The 18,390-nt window shown below is 46.7% G+C and overlaps 1 protein-coding gene across 1 annotated transcript in view; it reads left to right on the top strand.

Annotated features, from left to right (window-relative positions):
- Positions 1-18,390, top strand: part of KCNIP1 (potassium voltage-gated channel interacting protein 1) — a 395,147-nt gene that overhangs the window by 8,401 nt on the left and 368,356 nt on the right. The window lies entirely within an intron of this gene.

The following is an 18,390-nucleotide window of genomic DNA, read 5'->3' on the forward strand; positions in this document are numbered from 1 at the left end:
AGTCCCACAGCAGAGGGCAGAGAAGAAGGTGGGATCACCTGCCCCTCTGGAGCCTCCGTGTCTTTCTCCTAGATAACCCTGATACCATGCAGGAATAATTTGTTCAGGGCCATTTATCCTGCCACTGCTGCACAGACATCCTATTAACTTCAAGACCACAGGGGAGCGGCTAGTTTGCTCCAAATTAAAAGTAGCTGGAAATGGGGCCCTCTGGCAGGCAGGAGAGTACAGGCTGCAACACCATAGCCCTGGGAGGAGTGCATCTAGTCAGGTCTTCATCAGCCTTCTCAGGCCTGGGCCTCCTTTGCCATGCCACAGGGACCCTCATCTTCCCCAGTCTTCTTAGGGTTACAGAATCTCCCCTGGGCCACCTCTCTCACCAGATCCAGGTCCCAAATCCCTGAAAGCCACTGCTTCCCAAGGGTGGAAGTGGCGATGTGAAGTCACTGTGGAGGGAAGCAGGGTGCAGGGTGGGAAAGCTCTGGACCCAGACGGACCTGGGCTCCAACTCTGCCATGCGCCAGCAGGACAGCCTTGGACAAGCCATTCCCCATCTTGAGTCTGTGTCCTTCCATAAATGGGCCAGTAATTTCCATCGCATGTGGCTACTGGAGATGGAATGAGATGGGACGTGTGACAGGCACAGGACCTGGCTCCTAAAGGCTGCTCAGTAGAAGTCAAGTTCCCCACCTTTCTCTTCTCCTGTGATATGACTTTGGACTTGTAGTCAAGAGAAACGAAGCTGAGCCTCTGTGGGTGAAGTTCACTTCCCGGCTCCTATCCAGATGTGCTGCTGTTCCAAAATTATCCCCCCCGCCCCCAGTCACTCTTGATGACAAGTTCTGTAATTTAAAATGTGCCAACAACTGAAACGATCCTTTTTATTTAGTTGTTTATGGATTTATTGGCCATCCATTCCCATGAGAATGGGAGCCCTGCAAAAGCGTTCACCACATGGGAATCACGTAGAGTGAGTGCCTCAAGCACCCGCAGCCGAGGAAGGTTGAATAAATGATGACTAAATGCTTTCCCTGCCGAGCAACATCAGGCCATGTGCCTGGAGTTCCCTTTTTGAGGTCTGATCTTAGTCAGGCTTTCTCTTCAGACTGCCACTCCCTATCTCCCTGTTCGGAATTCCTGTGCTGGAGTTTGACAGCAGTGACCAGCCAGAGCCGCCTGGATGATAGAAGGGTCAGTGCAAACAAGACCAAAGGCCTGTTCCTGCCCCCATTCCACTCTCGTGCTCTGCTGGGGGACTGCCCCAGGTGCAGGTCCACACTGCCCATGCATCACAGTTGGCCAGGTGCTCTGGTGAGGCGGGGGTTCTTCCCCTTTATCCACCTGCACCCCACCCAGAAGTGCAGGGGGGGGACCCTGCTTAAAGGCAGGCAGTCAGGGGGTGGAGCTTTGGGGGAGAGGATGTGGAAATAAGGAAATTGCATAGGCCTCCTGGGCCAGCTGGAGGAAAGAGAAGCCAGGACTCCTGAAGAAGACTCATGGGAGGTCATTTACTATCACCACTGACCACCCTCTCTGTACTGCTCACAGGTCTCCAGTCTAGGGGCAAAAGAAAGCCTTGCTTCTCTGTTAGGATGAGGGTAGGAGGACCATGAATACAAAGCTAACCTTGGTCCCCTCTGGCTGAAGCCGCTGAGATTCCATTTTGTGTTCTTAGAGGTGCTAAGAACAACAGCTTTGAGCCAGACCAAAATGGAGGGTTTGAGTCCAAATCCTCACCTTTGATTGCTGTCTTAGGCCATCAGGCTGCTTATCAACCTGATGGCCTAACATCCCATACAAAGACATGGCGGCTTATCAACAACAGAAATGTATTTCTCACAGTTCTGGAAGCTGGAAGTCTGAGATCAGGATGCTAGCACTGTGGAGTTCTGGTGGGGACTCTTCCTGGCTTATAGACAGCATCTCCTGTTGTATTCTCACACGGAGGAAAGAGAGTAAGGTAGCTCTCTGGCTTCTTCTTATAGACACACCCCACTCAAGAGGCTCTGCCTTTATGACCTCATCACCTCCCAAAGGCCCTACCTTCAAATACCATCACCTCAGGAGTGAGATTTCAACATGTAAATTTGGGGGAGAGGAGGCACAAACATTCAGCCCATTTCACTAAGCAAATGGCTTTTTTCTCTGGGCCTCAGTTTCTTCATCTCTAAAATGAAGGAGCTGCTGATTTCAAAGGCCTCTCAGTTTTGGAATTTAGAGATTAAACAAAATTGCAGCACTGCTGGTGGCACCTGCCATGTGCCCAGCATTGCCTAAGCACTCCGTGCCCACCGTTTTATTTAGTGCACATGAGAACCCTAGGAGGTCGAGTGCTTTAATTAACCCCACTTGCAGATATAAAGAGCGAGTTTCAGACAGGGGACGGGCCTGGCTTGGAGTCACACAGCCAGCGTGAAGTGTAGCCACAACTGGAAGCCTAGGCGGTCTGGCCCCAAGCCCTCCCCAGTCCATCCCCATTACACTTTTCCCGTTTCTGAAAATCAGATCCAGGGTAAGAAGGCAACGAAGACAAAACAGATTCCTTCCCAGTTTGGCCAAGAGACAACACACACTCTTGTTTTAGAAATCAAGATTTCAGGGCCTCCATTCTGACTAAAGAAGTGCAATTGAGGAGAATACCGGCTGAGACCCAAGCCCCGCCAATCCGTCCCCTAAACCATTACCCACAGGTCACCTTTCACAGTCAAACAACAAAACATACAGGGAGCAGGCCCGACAGCCAAGGCTGCAGGGAGAGGACAGAAAAGGAAACACCACCCGGCAAGATTTCCAGTTGTATTTCTAGCCTGGCCAATTTTCATTTATTGCTGGAATGAGGTCAGTTGGAAGCTGAGGCAGAGAATTGGGTAGGAATCAGGTAGCAGGGGTGAGATTCTGGGGCTTGTATCTGAGAGGCCGGGGTTAACCTATCCTAATTTTCTTTCTGTAATCTTTTGATTAACCCTGGGCCAGTTTGGATGACATTTTTCAAACCATCTGTGCTTGGCAGGTTGGGCCAAGCCCAGGCTTGCTGCTCAGTATCTGCAGACATCAGCTTGGAGCCGGCTGTCACCCAGAGCCCGGGATGTCTCTAAGCCATGAAGCATATTGGATTGCAGAATGATCCGCGACATCCCTGTGCTGATGAACTCTGCCCAGGCCTCACAATTTCAGAAACGGTGGCTTTCATTTCAAACTCAACAGGAAACATGAGGGGAATGGCCATCGCCATCCTCTATTGAGTGCTACTTATTTTCTGTGGGCTTTACAAGGATTCCTGTATTCAGTCCAGCCCTTTCTCTGTGAGTTGTTTTTATTCCAAACCAGGGGCTTTGAGAGGCTGAATAACTTGATGACATCACAAATACAGAACTGTGGTTTAAAAGGTCACGTGCAAATACTAATGTTCCTTTGAACATGCCTGGTTATAACTTGATGACATCACAAATACAGAACTGTGGTTTAAAAGGTCACGTGCAAATACTAATGTTCCTTTGAACATGCCTGGTTAAACCCGTCAGCACCATCACTGCTGTCATGGACTGAATTGTGTCCCCTTAAAATGTATATGTCAAAGCCCTAACCTCCAAGGTGGCTGCGTTTGATGATAGGGCCTTGGCACAGGTGATTAAGGTTCAATGAGGTCATAAGGTTGGGATCCTAATCCGACAGGACTGTGTCCTTGTAAGAAGGGGAAGACACACCAGCAGTACACGCACACAGAGGAAAGGCCATGTGAGGCCAACACGGCCAACCACAAGCCAGGAGGCGAAACTTCACCAGACACCACCCCTGCCCGAATCTTAGTCTTGAACTTCCAGTGTCCAGAACTGTGGGACAACAGATTTTCGTTATTTAACCACCCAGTCTGTGGCATTCCATTGTGTCAGTCCAAGTAGACGAATATAGCCACACAGACCATTCTTTGCGTAGCATCCTTTCCCATGTTTTTAATTGTGATAAATGTATCTAATATTAAATTTACTGTTTTAACCATTTTGAAGTGCACAGTTGTGGCATTAAGCACATTCACATGTTGTGCGACCATCACCACCAGCCATCTCCAGAACATTTTTCTTCTTGCAAAATTGAAACTCTGCACTGCACCCATTAAACACTTCCCCATTTCTGCCTACCCTCAGCCTCTGGCAGCCCCCACTGTACTTTCTGTCTCTATTAACTTGACTGTTCTAGGTTGCTCATATAAGTGAGTCATGAACAATATTTGTGGTGGCTTATTTCACTTACTGTAATATCTTTTTTTTTTTTTTTTGAGACAGGGTTTCACTCTGTCACCCAAGCTGGAGTGCAGTGGCGTCCTCACAGCTCATTGCAGCTTCTACCTCCTGGGCTCAAGCGATCCTCCCACCTCAGCCTCCAGAGTAGCTGAGACTACAGGCGTGTGCCACCACCACACCTGACTAATTTTTTTATTTTTTGTAGAGACGAGGTTTCACCATGTTGCCCAAGCTGGTCTCAAACTTGGGATTGGCCCGCCTTGGCCTCCCAAAGTGCTGGGATTACAGGCCACCGTACCCGGCCCTCACTTAGTGTTATGTCTTTAAGTTTCATTCCTGTTATAGCCTGTGTCAGAGCTCCCTTCCTTTTTGAGTTTGAACAATATTCCATTGTATGGATACTACATTTTGCTTTTTTTTTTTTCCATTGATGGACCATTTCCATATTTTTAAAATGAAAAATGAATCACATACAATTATAATCCCCTTGCTGGAAACTGTCGCCAGTGGTTTCTTGACACATTTAGAGTTAAATGCAGACTTCTCTCGGTGGCCTGTTGGCTTTGCATGATCTGTCCTCTGCATTTCTGTCCTTTTCTGCTTGTCTCCCTCTCCCCATGGCCCCACCCCAGGTGATGCACCCCAAACACAGGCCGCCTTACTCTTGCTAGGATATGGAGCTCCTTCAGCGCCAGGGTCCTCACCGTCCCTGTTCCCTCAGTCTGGGCTCTGGACTTTTTCTACCAAATCTCCCTGGACTGTCTCCCTCAATTCATTCAAATCCTCTCCTGTCTGCAATGGCTGCTCCCTCCTCATCTCTCCCGACACATTGCCTAATGCTGCCTTGTTTTTCTGCACAGCGCTTACTGCTCCCACAACAATATTACCCATGTATTTGCTTGGTGTTTTTACATGTTTTAATGGAAATTGTCTGTGTTTAAGGTACAAAGTGTGATGTCTTGATACACACATAGATAATGGCCTGATTATCACAGTCAAGCTAATGAACACATCCATCTCTTCTAATAGTTACCTTTCTGTGTGTGGTGAGAATTACTCTCTTAGCAAATTTCAAGTATACAGTGCAGTCTTATGGACTACAGTCTCCTTGCTGTGGATTACTCTAGAGCTTGCTCATTCTCCACAGCTGAAACTCTGCACCCTTTGGCCAACATCTCCCTGTTATTCATTTGTTTCTGATCCAGCTTATCCACTAAGAGTCCAGCCCTGTGAGGGCAGGGAATTTTGCCTGGCCTTGACTACTTCCCCAGCACCTGGTGCAGGGCCTAGTACATGGTAGGCCCTCACTGGGAGTTGAGAGGTCGAGCTGGCAGATGAGGAACCCGAGGCCCAGGGAAGGCCACCCAGCAAGCCAGAGGCAGAGCTGGCCCTTGAACCAGGGCCTCCCCGTCTTTCCATTCCCTACAGGTTCGGCGCTGCACGCCCTTTAAAGGCTCCAGTTTTGTATCCACCATTCCCACGTCTGTCTGTCCATCTACACTTCCTCCTTAGCAAGGCCACCCATGTTCCTGCATCCAGGACATGAGGGGTTAATTAAGATAGTCATCTAGCTTCTCAGGTTACCATCCTAGGAACGGCAGTCCTCAGTTACTGCAGCTGGTGGGCCATTTGATTCACTTTTATTTGTTCTTGTCATGGAGAGAGGGGAACCTGTCGCTGGGAAAGGATGGTGATGGTTTCCAGTGTGCTCTGCTCCATTCAGCCAAGGGGCTCTTCCGGGAGGGCATGAAGTGAGCAGTCACCAGCGAAGGCATCTGGGAGCTGCGGACGCAGCTGGCTTCCATGGCTGTATTCCCCTCCAGCCCTTGAGGATCCAGGACTTTCTGGAAACATGACTTTTCGAGTTCACTGGATGCCAAATCCATTACCACCAAATTGTATGACCTTGGGAAGTCCAAGGGAGTCACTCCCTTGAGTGTAGCTTTCTTTTCTGTAAAATGTGTGCAATAATGCCAATACCACAGGTTTATTAAAGTAATGTACTTGAAAGTGTTTAGTGCAGTGCTTGTGTCAAATTAGGGATTCAACAAATGATGAAGTGGTTTTGCTTTTATTTGGCTTTGCTGTTTGTTAGGGCTGAGCTTAAATCTCCCTCATTGCATCCTAGTCAAACCAGGGACCTCCCATGTCTTGGGAAATGACTGGGTGACAGAAATCACCCATGTGGGCCAGAAAAGAGTGAGAGATGTTTTCAACATGCACTTTGCCTTTCCTTTCCCTCCCTGGGATGCAAGTATCAGTGACAAAGAGTCTTATTCTAGGGAGATGAGACAGGAGAGCTCACACTCCATTCATTGAGCAAGCTCCTCATGTCCAGAAACTTTAAAGTCTCCTGTGCACTCCTGCCCCACTCCCAGCCCACACTCTCCTACTGATGAAAAATAAGAAGGGGCAGTAAAACCTTGTCTTTGTATAGTCCACCAAGGGCTCAACAGAAGGAGGTGGAGGAGGCCTCAGACCTGAATGTTGTGGCAGTCACTGCACCCTGGGTCAGAGCCCCCTGAGGACACCACCCTGGAAGGCAGAAGCCGGCTGGAACCACAAAGCCCCATGGACAAGCAGGCTCTGGCACTGACTTTGAGCATTTGCTGTGCCTGCTGGCCTGTCTCACAGGGCACCATGAGGTAAAAAGACAGCAAGCACGAGGTAAAAAGAGAGTAGATATAATTCCCATTATATCTGGGAATTTCAGTCTGGCCAAGGGAGCTTCTGAGAGCCTGAAGGTGGCCAGTATGTGACTGGAAGTCAAGGCTACATGACACAGTGACCAGCATGAGACTCCTCCAAATGTCCTCAGCACAAGGATGGGGAAACTGAGGCCAGAGCAAGGAACGCCCTTGAATAAGTTACCCTCAAAACGGAGCCTCCTCTGGCTGGTAGCTGGGGGCACAGGGATGGAGGGTAATCTGGCCCCTCCCGGAAGTGGTGGCCGCCCAACAGATGGCTCTTCGTTGCCACACAGTCGGTGACTCATAGACCAAGCAAGACCTGTCGCCTCTTCCCTTCATATCTGCACTCTTCCCTTCATGGCCTTACCTCTAGGGGAGACTCCCAAGTCTCTCTCTCTTGCCTTGGCTCTTTTCTTAAGCTCCAGGCCTACAGGTGACTCCTTGACTGGATTGTGAACTTGTTGGGAGGGCAGGGGCTACATTTTACCTATTTGACAATGTGCAGGTCGGCACGGTGGCTCACACCTGTAATCCCAACACTTTGGGAGCCTGAGACGGGTGGATCATTTGAGGTCAGGAGCTCGAGACCATTCTGACCATAGTGAAACCCTGTCTCTACTAAATACACAAAATTAGCTGGGCATGGTGTCACATGCCTGTAATCCCAGCTACTTGGGAGGCTGAGGCAGGAAAATCGCTTGAACTGGAAGGTGGAGGTTGCAGTGAGCCATTGCACTCTGGTCTGGGCAACAAGAGTGAAACTCCATCTCAAAAAAAAAAAAAAAAAGAAGAAGAAGAATGTGCAGCACCCAACACAAGACCTGGCATAGCGTAGGGGCCTAACAAACGGATGGATGGATGGAGGATGGGAGGAAGGACCACTAGACCCTTCTAGTTGAATGTCTTTCTCTAGCCCCTACTCAACCCTTATAAAACCAAAGCAGACCTCTCTCTCCTGATTTTACCCTTTCTCTTTACATGTCCCGGTCTTGAACTTTGTTCTTTCCATCTGTCACTCCCTTTCCACTCTCAGAACCGTTCCTGAAGTCTGAAACTTTCTAACCTCTCAACTGCTTTGCTGCAGCAGCCTGCAGACTACATTTCTTCCCATTTCTTCCCTTTCTGCTCCTCCACAACATTCCAAAGAGATGGCCCATCCAACCCATTGACCCAGAAGCCCTGCTTCTAGAAATCTATTCTAAGTGAATCATCACAGATGTGCATACAGACTTTTATTTAGAAGTACTCATTATGGTATTATCGCATTACTTATAATAGTGAAAAACTGGAGGCAATCTAAGTGCCAATGGAGAAAAATTGTGCATTAAATACATTTTGGTTCATCTATCTGATGGAATAATACTAAACTGTTGAAAATTATTTTAAGAATGAATTAATAACCTACAGAAATGCTATTGATATCATATCAAGTAGGAAGCCAGGAGAAAAAAACTGTGTGCTCAATGAAGTTCCAGTCTGTGGGAACAGTTGTGTATGGAAAAGTAAAATAGAGAAGAAATAAGCTGAAACATTAGTGTGGGTTTTTGCTTGGATTAAAGGTCAGCTTTTAAAGTTCTTTTTTATGTGTTTGATTGTTTGCTTTTTTGAGGCGGAGCCTCGCTCTGTCACCAGGCTGGAGTGCAGTGGTGCGATCTTGGCTCACTGCAACCTCTGCTTCCTGGGTTCTTGCCTCCCGAGTAGCTGGGATTACAGGTACACGCCACCACACCCAGCTAATTTTTGTATTTTTAGTAGAGACGGGGTTTCACCATGTTGGCCAGGACGGTCTCCATCTCCTGACGTGATCCGTCCACCTCGGCCTCCCAAAGTGCTGGGATTACAGGCGTGAGCCACCGTCCCCGGCCTAAATTTCTTCTTGATGCTTCTCTGCATTGTCTGAATTGTCTTCAATAAGCATCCATATTTAATCAGAAACCATAAACATATCATTCACTAAATACACATCTTCAATTGTATAGTTTTCAATATGGGAACGAATGAAAGTTCTGCTTTCACTGGCATATCATGCCATGTGACAGTACACCCGAAACTACCAGATTTGACGCTCCCAGCCCTAACCCCACAGTCTCAGACCTCAGCCCACTCCCTATTCCTGTCTCCCCGTGACCAAACCCACACACACATTCTCCTCCAGCCAAACTGGTCCCCGCATGTTTTCCAAACCAGCCTTCTGTTCTATGTTCCTCAGCCTAACCCTCAAATGATTCAGAAACACACATGCACATGCACAGAGAGAGAAATAGAGACAGAGAAAATCCAAATATGAAAAAATGCTGATCATCATTGCTGAACCTAGGTGAAGGGTAGGCATGCTCACAATTTGCATTGTAATTGGATATTTTCAAAATAAAAAGCTTGGGAAGTAAAGGAGCAGTGTAGTATAGTATTTAAAGGCATAAATTCTGCATGAAATTACCTTATTTCAAGTTCCAGTCCCACTGCCTATTAGTTGGAAAGTAGTAACATTAGGCAAGGTACTTTCTTTTTTTTTCTTGAGACGGAGTCTTGCTCTATCGCTTGGGCTGGAGTGCAGTGGCCGGATCTCAGCTCACTGCAAGCTCCGCCTCCCGGATTCAGGTCATTCTCCTGACTCAGCCTCCCGAGTAGCTGGGACTACAGGCACCTGCCACCTCGCCCGGCTAGTTTTCTGTATTTTTTAGTAGAGACGGGGTTTCACCGTGTTAGCCAGGATGGTCTCGATCTCCTGACCTCGTGATCCGCCCTCTCGGCTTCCCAAAGTGCTGGGATTACAGGCTTCAGCCACCGCGCCCAGCCATGGTACTTACTTTCTAAGACTCAGATTCTTCATCAGTAAAACGGGGATAATCAAAATCTTAGTGTATTTGTTTCCCACCATTGCCCAGAGAATGGAATATATGTGTGTAAAGGGCTTGGTTAAGAGTGCCACACACCCTTGATCATGAACTGTTAGTATCAATCCTAAATATGGAAATCAATTTCTTAACCGTGACTCTATTCATGATATTCTCTACCCCCATAAGCTACTCATCCCTGGACAACTAAGTAAAGCGCTACAGCTTTGAAATCTTTGCTTGCATGGTTTTTTTTTCTGCCACTAGCCCTGAAAGCTGCTCCAATGCAGTGCCTGTCCCGCTGGTATCCATGCCTCCAGGCCCTGGCACAGAGCCTGGCAAGGGGGAAGAAGCCATTAAATGCACTGAACCCCAAATGAGAAACTCAAAGGGTTCAAGCTGTACTTTAAAGAAAACTCTTCTCATCAGGACAAAGTTTGCAGTTTTGCTGATGCAGCCACTCTGTCCTCATGGGCTTCCTTGAGATAAGGCATCACCTTGATAAATTAGCTGTGGATATAGGCATCTTGCAGTTGGCATGGGAAAGCAATTTAATTTCCAATTAAGCCTGATTTCTGGGCCAAGAGGTTTGCCTACCTCGCGCTAGGAGGATTATTCTGGCCAGGACTATTATTATCACAGGTCATGATTCTACCATGAAGTGGACTCTCAAGGAAGCTGATCCTTCAACCCTTGGAATGGTTCAGTGAGGCAGAAATACGGCCTCTGTGGGTAGGACCGTTTTTCCCCAGGAAATAAGTTTATACAAGTAGAGTCAGGAAAGTTCAAAGCAAAGATAGGTAGTCTGTTTTTGGGCAAAATTTTTAAGTCAGGGTATCCCTAGAAATGAAGCAAGAGGTGAGAGAGGGAGGGAGGCAAGGCAGTCATCAATCAGGTCCACAAGCAAGAGAGGCGGGAAGTTGCTAGTGAGAAAAAGAAGGCAGGAGGGAGTTCTCTGAGCCCAAACGAAAAGAATCTGAATTATCGGTGGAAGCAGACACACTTGCTTGAAGAGAGAACAGATATTCGTGAAGCATCTTTTATGCACTGTGCTGAGTACTCCACATTCATGATTGATGATTCAATGCACCCTGTAAAACAAACACTGTGAGGCTCATTTTCCAATTGAGGAAACTGAGATTCAGGAAGATTAAATAAACTGCCCAAAGTCATAAACAAGACAGATTCAAACTCTTGTTTTCCTGAGCTTTTCTCCCTGCAGGCTCCCTCTCAAAGACAAATACAAAAACATCATTTAGGGCCATAAGGATAATGCCACACTCAGCTGCATCTTACCCACCAAAATTGTAAGCATGAGAAAAAGGCCTTTCAAACAAGTCCTGAGAGAGTGAAAATAAATGGTGGCTGAGGCTGCTTGGGGCGAGTGATCTGATGGAAGAGCTAACAATATCCACTTCTCTTTCGGGTGTTGTTTTTGTTCCCACCTGCCCCTCAAGGAGGGAGACCTGAGACCTGGGTACCATGGCCGAGCATGGCTGAGAGGCTCCCGTGAGGTCAGGAGCTCCTCCAGCAGCTTAGACTGCTTCAAACCAGTGGGATTCTGGCTTGCTGCTGAGGGGATTTCAATTTGGAAGGGTTGGAAAGAAACAACAGAGGGGAATGAGGGATCATGACTAATGGAGCCACAGAAAATTTAGTTAGATGCCAACAAGGTGTGACATGGCCTAAGTTTAATTAATGATAGTAAAAGAGGACTCTAAGGCAATATGTAAGCAAGCATGCTGTCAACTCCTTTACGAATTCTAGACCACATGATTAAACCCGTGGTTTGGGAACACTTATGGAAAAAAGTAGAGATGAATGAGAGGAGGGTGCAGTCACTGAGAAGGAGCTGTGCCGGTGGACCAGACTCCCTTTTGTTCTGCTTTTGCATAGTGACCAGTTCAAGGATTGCTGCAACCATAGTGTGCCTGGATTCCAGTTGGGCATGTGATGAGCTATGGACTGGAAAGCGTGGCTTCAGGCAGGTGGTGGCTGACCTCGTGGTCCTGTCTGTCTTGGCAGTGCCCACAGCAGAACATTTGTGGGACTTTTTCAGATCCTTCTGCTTGGCCATCACCTCCACATCTATTGACACTTCAGAGGAGTGGTCCCAGGGAGTCAACTGAGAGCCTGGGCTCTGTAGTGGAAAGGTATATGGAGGCATCTAACAAGCTCTCAATAGTTGACCTTGACCTGGTTGGCATTTTCCACTTTTGTTATGGAGTAAAAACTAAAGAACAAGATTCCCTGTGGTTAGAGTGTATTCTGGGGTTTCTAGATTTGAAACCCAGCTCTGCTATTTGCTAACTTCTGACTTGGGGCAAGTTAAATCTTTTCCTTGTGCCTCCATTGGCTCATTGGTGAAATGAAGATACTAATAATAACCTCAAAGGATGTTGTTACTGTTCAATGAGCTGTGCCTGGAAAGATCCTGGCATTCAGGTAGGTGCTCAACAAATGCTAGCCCTTATTACCATTAGGAATGACAGATTCTTGCACAGGAAGTGGTCGGCTAAATATATGCCCACATGGAAGTGACTGCATCTTGCTATAGTGAGTTATTCATCCAAAGAGGTGTTGATGCAGGTTGTCATTAAAAAGAACTATTGTAGAAAGAGTGTGACTGTGTTCTCCCTGACAATACTTCTGACACCACGTAAGAGGGTTTTTTTTTTTCCCCTACTGATACCAACTAGTTCTGGCACCAACTGGGTGTCCTACAATTTAATTCAATTCTTGACACTAACTACCCAGAGTTAGCTCAGACCCCACAGGTTAAGAACTCAGTCCCACAAGACTGCCCCATTCAAATGCCAGTCACCAATAGCGTGTCCTGGCTATCCACACACTACCTGACTGACTGGGCATTCCTACAACCTCCCCCGCATCTCCAGGGAGGATATAATAATTTACTAGAGCGATCCACAGAACTCAAGAAAGCACTTTACTTACTATTAATACTTTACTTACTCTTACATGTTTACTGCAAAGGCTATAACTCAAAAACAGCCAGATGGAAGAGACGCACAGGGCAAAGTGTGAGAGATGCAGCGTGGAGGTGCAGTTTCTGGGCCCTCTCCCAGCACCTTGATGTGTTCACCAACCCAGAAGCCCCCCAAACCCTATTATTTAGGGGATTTTATGAAGATTTCACTACATAGGCATGATTGTTAAACCACTGACCATTGGTGATTAAACTCAACCTCCAGCCCGTCTTCTCTCTGCAGAGGTTGCAGGGTAGAGGTGAAGGTTCTAACCCTCGAATCAAGGCTTGGTCCTTCTGGCAAGCCGTTCCCATCCTGAAGCTATTTACAGACCCACCAAGAGTTGTCCCATTAGAACAAAAGATACTCCTGTCACCCCTAAAGGATCTCTGTACCAAAGACCAAATAATTTTCTGTGGCACAATGGAGAGTTCAAGCACCAAATAGAAAGTGGAGAAGTGGCAGATGATCTCTAAAGTCTTACTGGCACTTAGAGAAGAAGCATTTGTATTTGAACATGTGAAATCAAAGGGGAGTTGAGTAGCAGGGGCTCCAGAATTGACAGAGGAGGAGGACTCAGTGCAGCAGTCTTGTGGGGCATGGGGACAGAAGACACATCCCAAAGCTGCATGTGCCTCTCAAGCCCCTGCTTTTGTTTTATGTGTACTGGGGATAGGGCAGGTTGGTATGAGATGATGGAGATTATGGGAGAACACAGTCCATCTAAGCCACCTTTGACTCTGCAACTGGGGGAGATGCAGCAGGCCTCGGGAGGAATCACAAATGTGGTCCAATACTCAGTTTAGAGTTGTTGGCTTTGCTTCCATATACCTCCCTTCTCATCTCCCACATCCTTTGAGGAAGTTGGCTAGTGAAAATGTACTTATATAAGTAGGGAGGGAGAGTTGTGCAAAGCTAGGAAGAAGCTGAGTTCTGCATCAGATGTGAAATGAGAAAAATCCAGGAAAGCACTGTGGAGAGGAGGATGATCCATCAACTGACTCATCTGGGGGAACAGGATCTGGGAGCCAGAGGTGATACAGAAAACTGAAGCCCTCCTCCTGGCCCCCAGTGGGAATCTGATGGCGCCTGGTGGAGAGCTTCACATTTCCACAGGGCACAGTGTGGGAGGAGTCTGGAGGCCTCATCTCTGGATGCACTAGACTGGCAGTGCTGAAGCTTTTCATCCTCAGGACCCCTTTACATGCTTGAAAAAGATCAAGGATCCTAAGAGGTTTGGTGTACATGGGTTATATCTATTAACAGTTACCATTTTCGAGATTAGAACTAAGAGTGGTAAAAATATTTAATTTGAATTTACTTATTTAAAAATAATAATACATCCATTAGCTGTTAACAAAGTAACATAATTTTGTGAAAAATAATTATATGTGCCAAAAAATACATTGGGAGAAGTGGTATTGTTTTATATTTTTCGCAAATCTCTAATGTGTTAGTTTGCTTTAGAAAGGCAGCTGGAATCTCATTGCTATGTTGACATTCAGACTATTGTAACAATGCATGTTACATGACCTCTGGAACATTCCACTGCGCTCCTATAACAATGAAAATGAAAAAGGCAAATAGTGTCTTAGTGTTATTACGAACAGAGTTTTGACTTTGCAAGCCTCCACTTTGAGAACTGCCACACTGGACTCTAGTGAATTTCTTCATGTCTCTCTGGTCTTCCTTTGGTCATTTTCTTTCCCCTCTATATCACAGGGCAATGGCTGGTAAGGCACAGGAAGGTGGCACTTCTGTTCAAACAGTGTCTTCTCAAATATTTCATAGAATTCAAACTCCCCCAAACACAAGACTAATTCAAAGAATACCGGATAGTCTCACATAACAGCCTGTGCTGCCAGTGAATAATAAAATAAGTGCAGTTTGCAATGCCCTGACCCAAGGAGTTTAAGATCAATTTTGGATAAATTGTTGATTTAGAGGAGGAGCTGGTACCACTTCAGTAAGTCACAAAAAGTAAGATTATATTAGTATTTATATTGCACTATTTTAAATTTATATAATGCCGAGTCTTCACTGTGAAGAAAGAAGCCCCTCACTATGATTGGTAAAGGGTAGGGAGAGAGAATGGCAAGAAGACACCAAGTTCCTTGCAGGCAAGCGAGTAGATACACCATAAAAGTGAAGTGAAATTCCAGTCCTCTGAGATCTTCAAAAATAGAAGAAACCCTCATTTCTTTCCTCCTCTGGTTGCAGCTTGGACTGATGAGCTAAAGCTCTGTCTGAGGCCTGGCACTGTTAGGACGTCCCCCAGGGTCCTTCCCACCCCAGTTCTGGAGCTCAGGGGGCCCCTTGCCTCTGATTTCCACCGTTTTGTCTGAGTTCCGGAGGAGGAGGGCACATGGGAGAACCATCCAGGTGCACCTCTCCAGGTGTGAGTCACTGGCCCATGAAAGGACAGTAATAAATGATGGAAGCACTAGACACTCATTAGCAGAGTGGTTTATTGAGAACTGATGAAGGTTCTCTGCTCCCAGGCAGATATTATTGCAAAAAACATGTAAGCACAGTGTCTAACTCCATTATGCCTAAATTCCCATTATTTCATGCTTATCCTTTGCATATAGTTCTGTGAGCAGGAGACAGTTGTGGCATTTGCTAGAAGGCCAGTCTTTGTTGACAGGAGGAGAACATCTGTCTCAAGCAAATGAAGGTCATCATTAATAATTTATGGGACAGTGGGGGTTAGGCATCCCACATACTAATTTTCCCAGAGGAACATGGCCTTTTCCCCTGCAGGGATTGTTTGGGTGTTCTGAGTTTCTGTGTATTTTAGTCCCAAATTCAGGTGCATGGAAACCATTGACAACATAGACCCTTTAAATCAGACTCCCAGTTGGAACTTCCTTTCTTATTTTTCTTCCTTTTTTTAACTTACATTTTTGAGATAATTGTAGATTCACAAGCAGCTGTATGAGATAATACAGAGACTTTCCATGCCCCCTCTACCTAATGTCCCCAGTGGTAATATTTAATATTTTGCAAAACTATCGTACAATATTACAATTAAGGCTTTCTTAAAAGACTCACAAGGACCCTTGAGACTTCCCTGATCCCAGAAGGGAAAAATTCCAGGGAATGATGAGCTGCCTGGCTTTGGAAGGAAGGTCCACCAGGTAAGAAACTGGAGGCCACAGTGATACCTCAGGGCTCCCTGGCTGGAAGTGGCAGATGCTGGTGCAGATTCCAGGGCCTCGCCTCAGAACTCCAACCTGCATGAGGACACCTGGGTTCCAGGGATGCAGCACAGCTCCCTGCTTGGCCCCTGTGGCTTTGGGTGGCTGTGTTTCTCAGCCCTTCAGCTGGCTCTGCTGAGTTCTGTGGTTGAGATGCCAGGCTCTGGAATCACACAGCTCTAGACTAGAGTCCTAGCCCCTCACTTTACAGATGGCCTTGGCCAGTTACCTCTTACAGCCTCAGTTTTTCATAGTAACTTAGATTGCACTTATCATGTGTCACTATCCTAGGAAATTTACATAAGAATTCGTTTCATGCCAAAACTCTATGGAAAGATACTATTATTAGTTTCATTTTGCAAATGAGGAAACAGGCACAGAGAGGTTATTTGCCCAAAGTCACCCACCTTGTGAATGGCACTGTTGGAATTTGAACACAAATAGTGCACATCCCAGGTCCACCTACTTAGCCACTGTCCTCTGTTGCTTCTCATCATCTATGAGGCAGGTTCAGGAGTACCTCATTTTTTTTTTTACAAGGCAAACTAATTAGCACAGTGCCTGGCACAGAATAAATAAGCACCCATACATACCAGATAACATTGTTAGTATAACTTCTGGAAGTTTGTGAGTATTCATGAAGTATTCTTGTTACTAACAATAGCTCTTTTTTCCTGATCCTCTCCCTTCTCCTACCTTCCACCCTCCAAGAGGCCCCAGTGTGTGTTGTTCTCCTCTTTGTGTCCATGTGTTCTCATCATTTAGCTCCCACTTATAAGTGAGAATACACAGTATTTGGCTTTGTCTTCCTGTGTTAGTTTGCTAGGGATAATATTGGGCCTCCAGCTCCATCCATGCCCCTGCAAAGGACATGATCTCCTTCCTTTTTATGGCTGCATAATATTCCATAATGTATATGTACCACATTTTCTTTAATAATGGGTACTAGGCCGGGCGCGGTGGCTCAAGCCTGTAATCCCAGCACTTTGGGAGGCCGAGACGGGCGGATCACGAGGTCAGGAGATCAAGACCACCCTGGCTAACACGGTGAAACCCCGTCTCTACTAAAAAAAATACAGAAAACTAGCCGGGCGAGGTGGCGGGCGCCTGTAGTCCCAGCTACTCGGGAGGCTGAGGCAGGAGAATGGCGTAAACCCGGGAGGCGGAGCTTGCAGTGAGCTGAGATCCGGCCACTGCACTCCAGCCTGGGCGACAGAGCGAAACTCCGTCTCAACAAAAAAAAAAAAAAAAAAAAAAAAAAAAAAAAATAATGGGTACTAGACTTAATACCTGAGTGATGAAATAATCTGTACAACAAACTCCCATGACACAAGTTTACCTAGGTAACAAACCTGAACGTGTACCCTGCAACTTAAAATGAAAGTTAAGAAAACAAAAACAAAAACAAACAAACAAAAATAAACTATAGTTGCCATTTTAGACATCTATGATGTGTCAAACATTCCTTCAACCCTCCCAACTATCCAGAAGGAGTCCTTCTTTTATAGATGAAAAAACTAAGAATCAAAGAGATGAAATCGGGCAGCGGTAGAGACAGGATTCAAACCCAAAAGCTGCATCTTTTTTTTGTTTTTGTTTTTGTTTTTTGAGACGGAGTCTCGCTCTGTCGCCCAGGCTGGAGTGCAGTGGAGCGATCTCGGCTCACTGCAAGCTCCGCCTCCCGGGTTTACGCCATTCTCCTGCCTCAGCCTCCCGAGTAACTGGGACTACAGGCGCCCGCCACCTCACCCGGCCAGTTTTTTTGTATTTTTTTAGTAGAGACGGGGTTTCACCGTGTTAGCCAGGATGGTCTCGATCTCCTGACCTCGTGATCCGCCCATCTCGGCCTCCCAAAGTGCTGGGATTACAGGCTTGAGCCACCGTGCCCGGCCAGAACTGCATCTTAGACTCACAGCACCGGAAGAAACTTCAGACACCGGCCTAACTTCACACCCAGCTCAGGACTGGTCCTGCTGAAAGGTCACTCATCTGCTCTGAAAAATTTGGTGACAGGATGCTCGCTTTCTATACCAGTAGTTCTCCGGCTCGAGGTGTGCCACGGAATCCCCTACACCATTGTTAAAACACAAAGCATTGCTACCCCGACCCTGTGCAGGGCTTCTGGCATGGTGTGGCTGGGACAAGGGCCTGAGAGTGTGCAGTTCTCACAAACTGCCCCAGGATCCTGATGCTGCTGGTCCAGGGACCACACTTGGACAGTCATAGTTCTAGGAAAACTTCCTGGAGTGGGAATGGTAAAGGCGATGGCTTCTTCCCATTTAGACCTTTTCAAATCTGAGATAGGCTTCCCCAGCAGGCTCAGTGCCGGAGTCCATACCCTCAATTTAAGTAATAAATCCTCCTCCACATCATGACCTTTCCTCCAGAGGGGTTTTTAAGATTGTGTGTTCTGAACGGCCTGTCTCTGACTGGAACCCAAC

Source organism: Trachypithecus francoisi, unplaced genomic scaffold (assembly GCF_009764315.1).
Source record: "Trachypithecus francoisi isolate TF-2019V2 unplaced genomic scaffold, Tfra_2.0 Lachesis_group2, whole genome shotgun sequence".
Lineage (NCBI taxonomy): Eukaryota > Metazoa > Chordata > Mammalia > Primates > Cercopithecidae > Trachypithecus > Trachypithecus francoisi.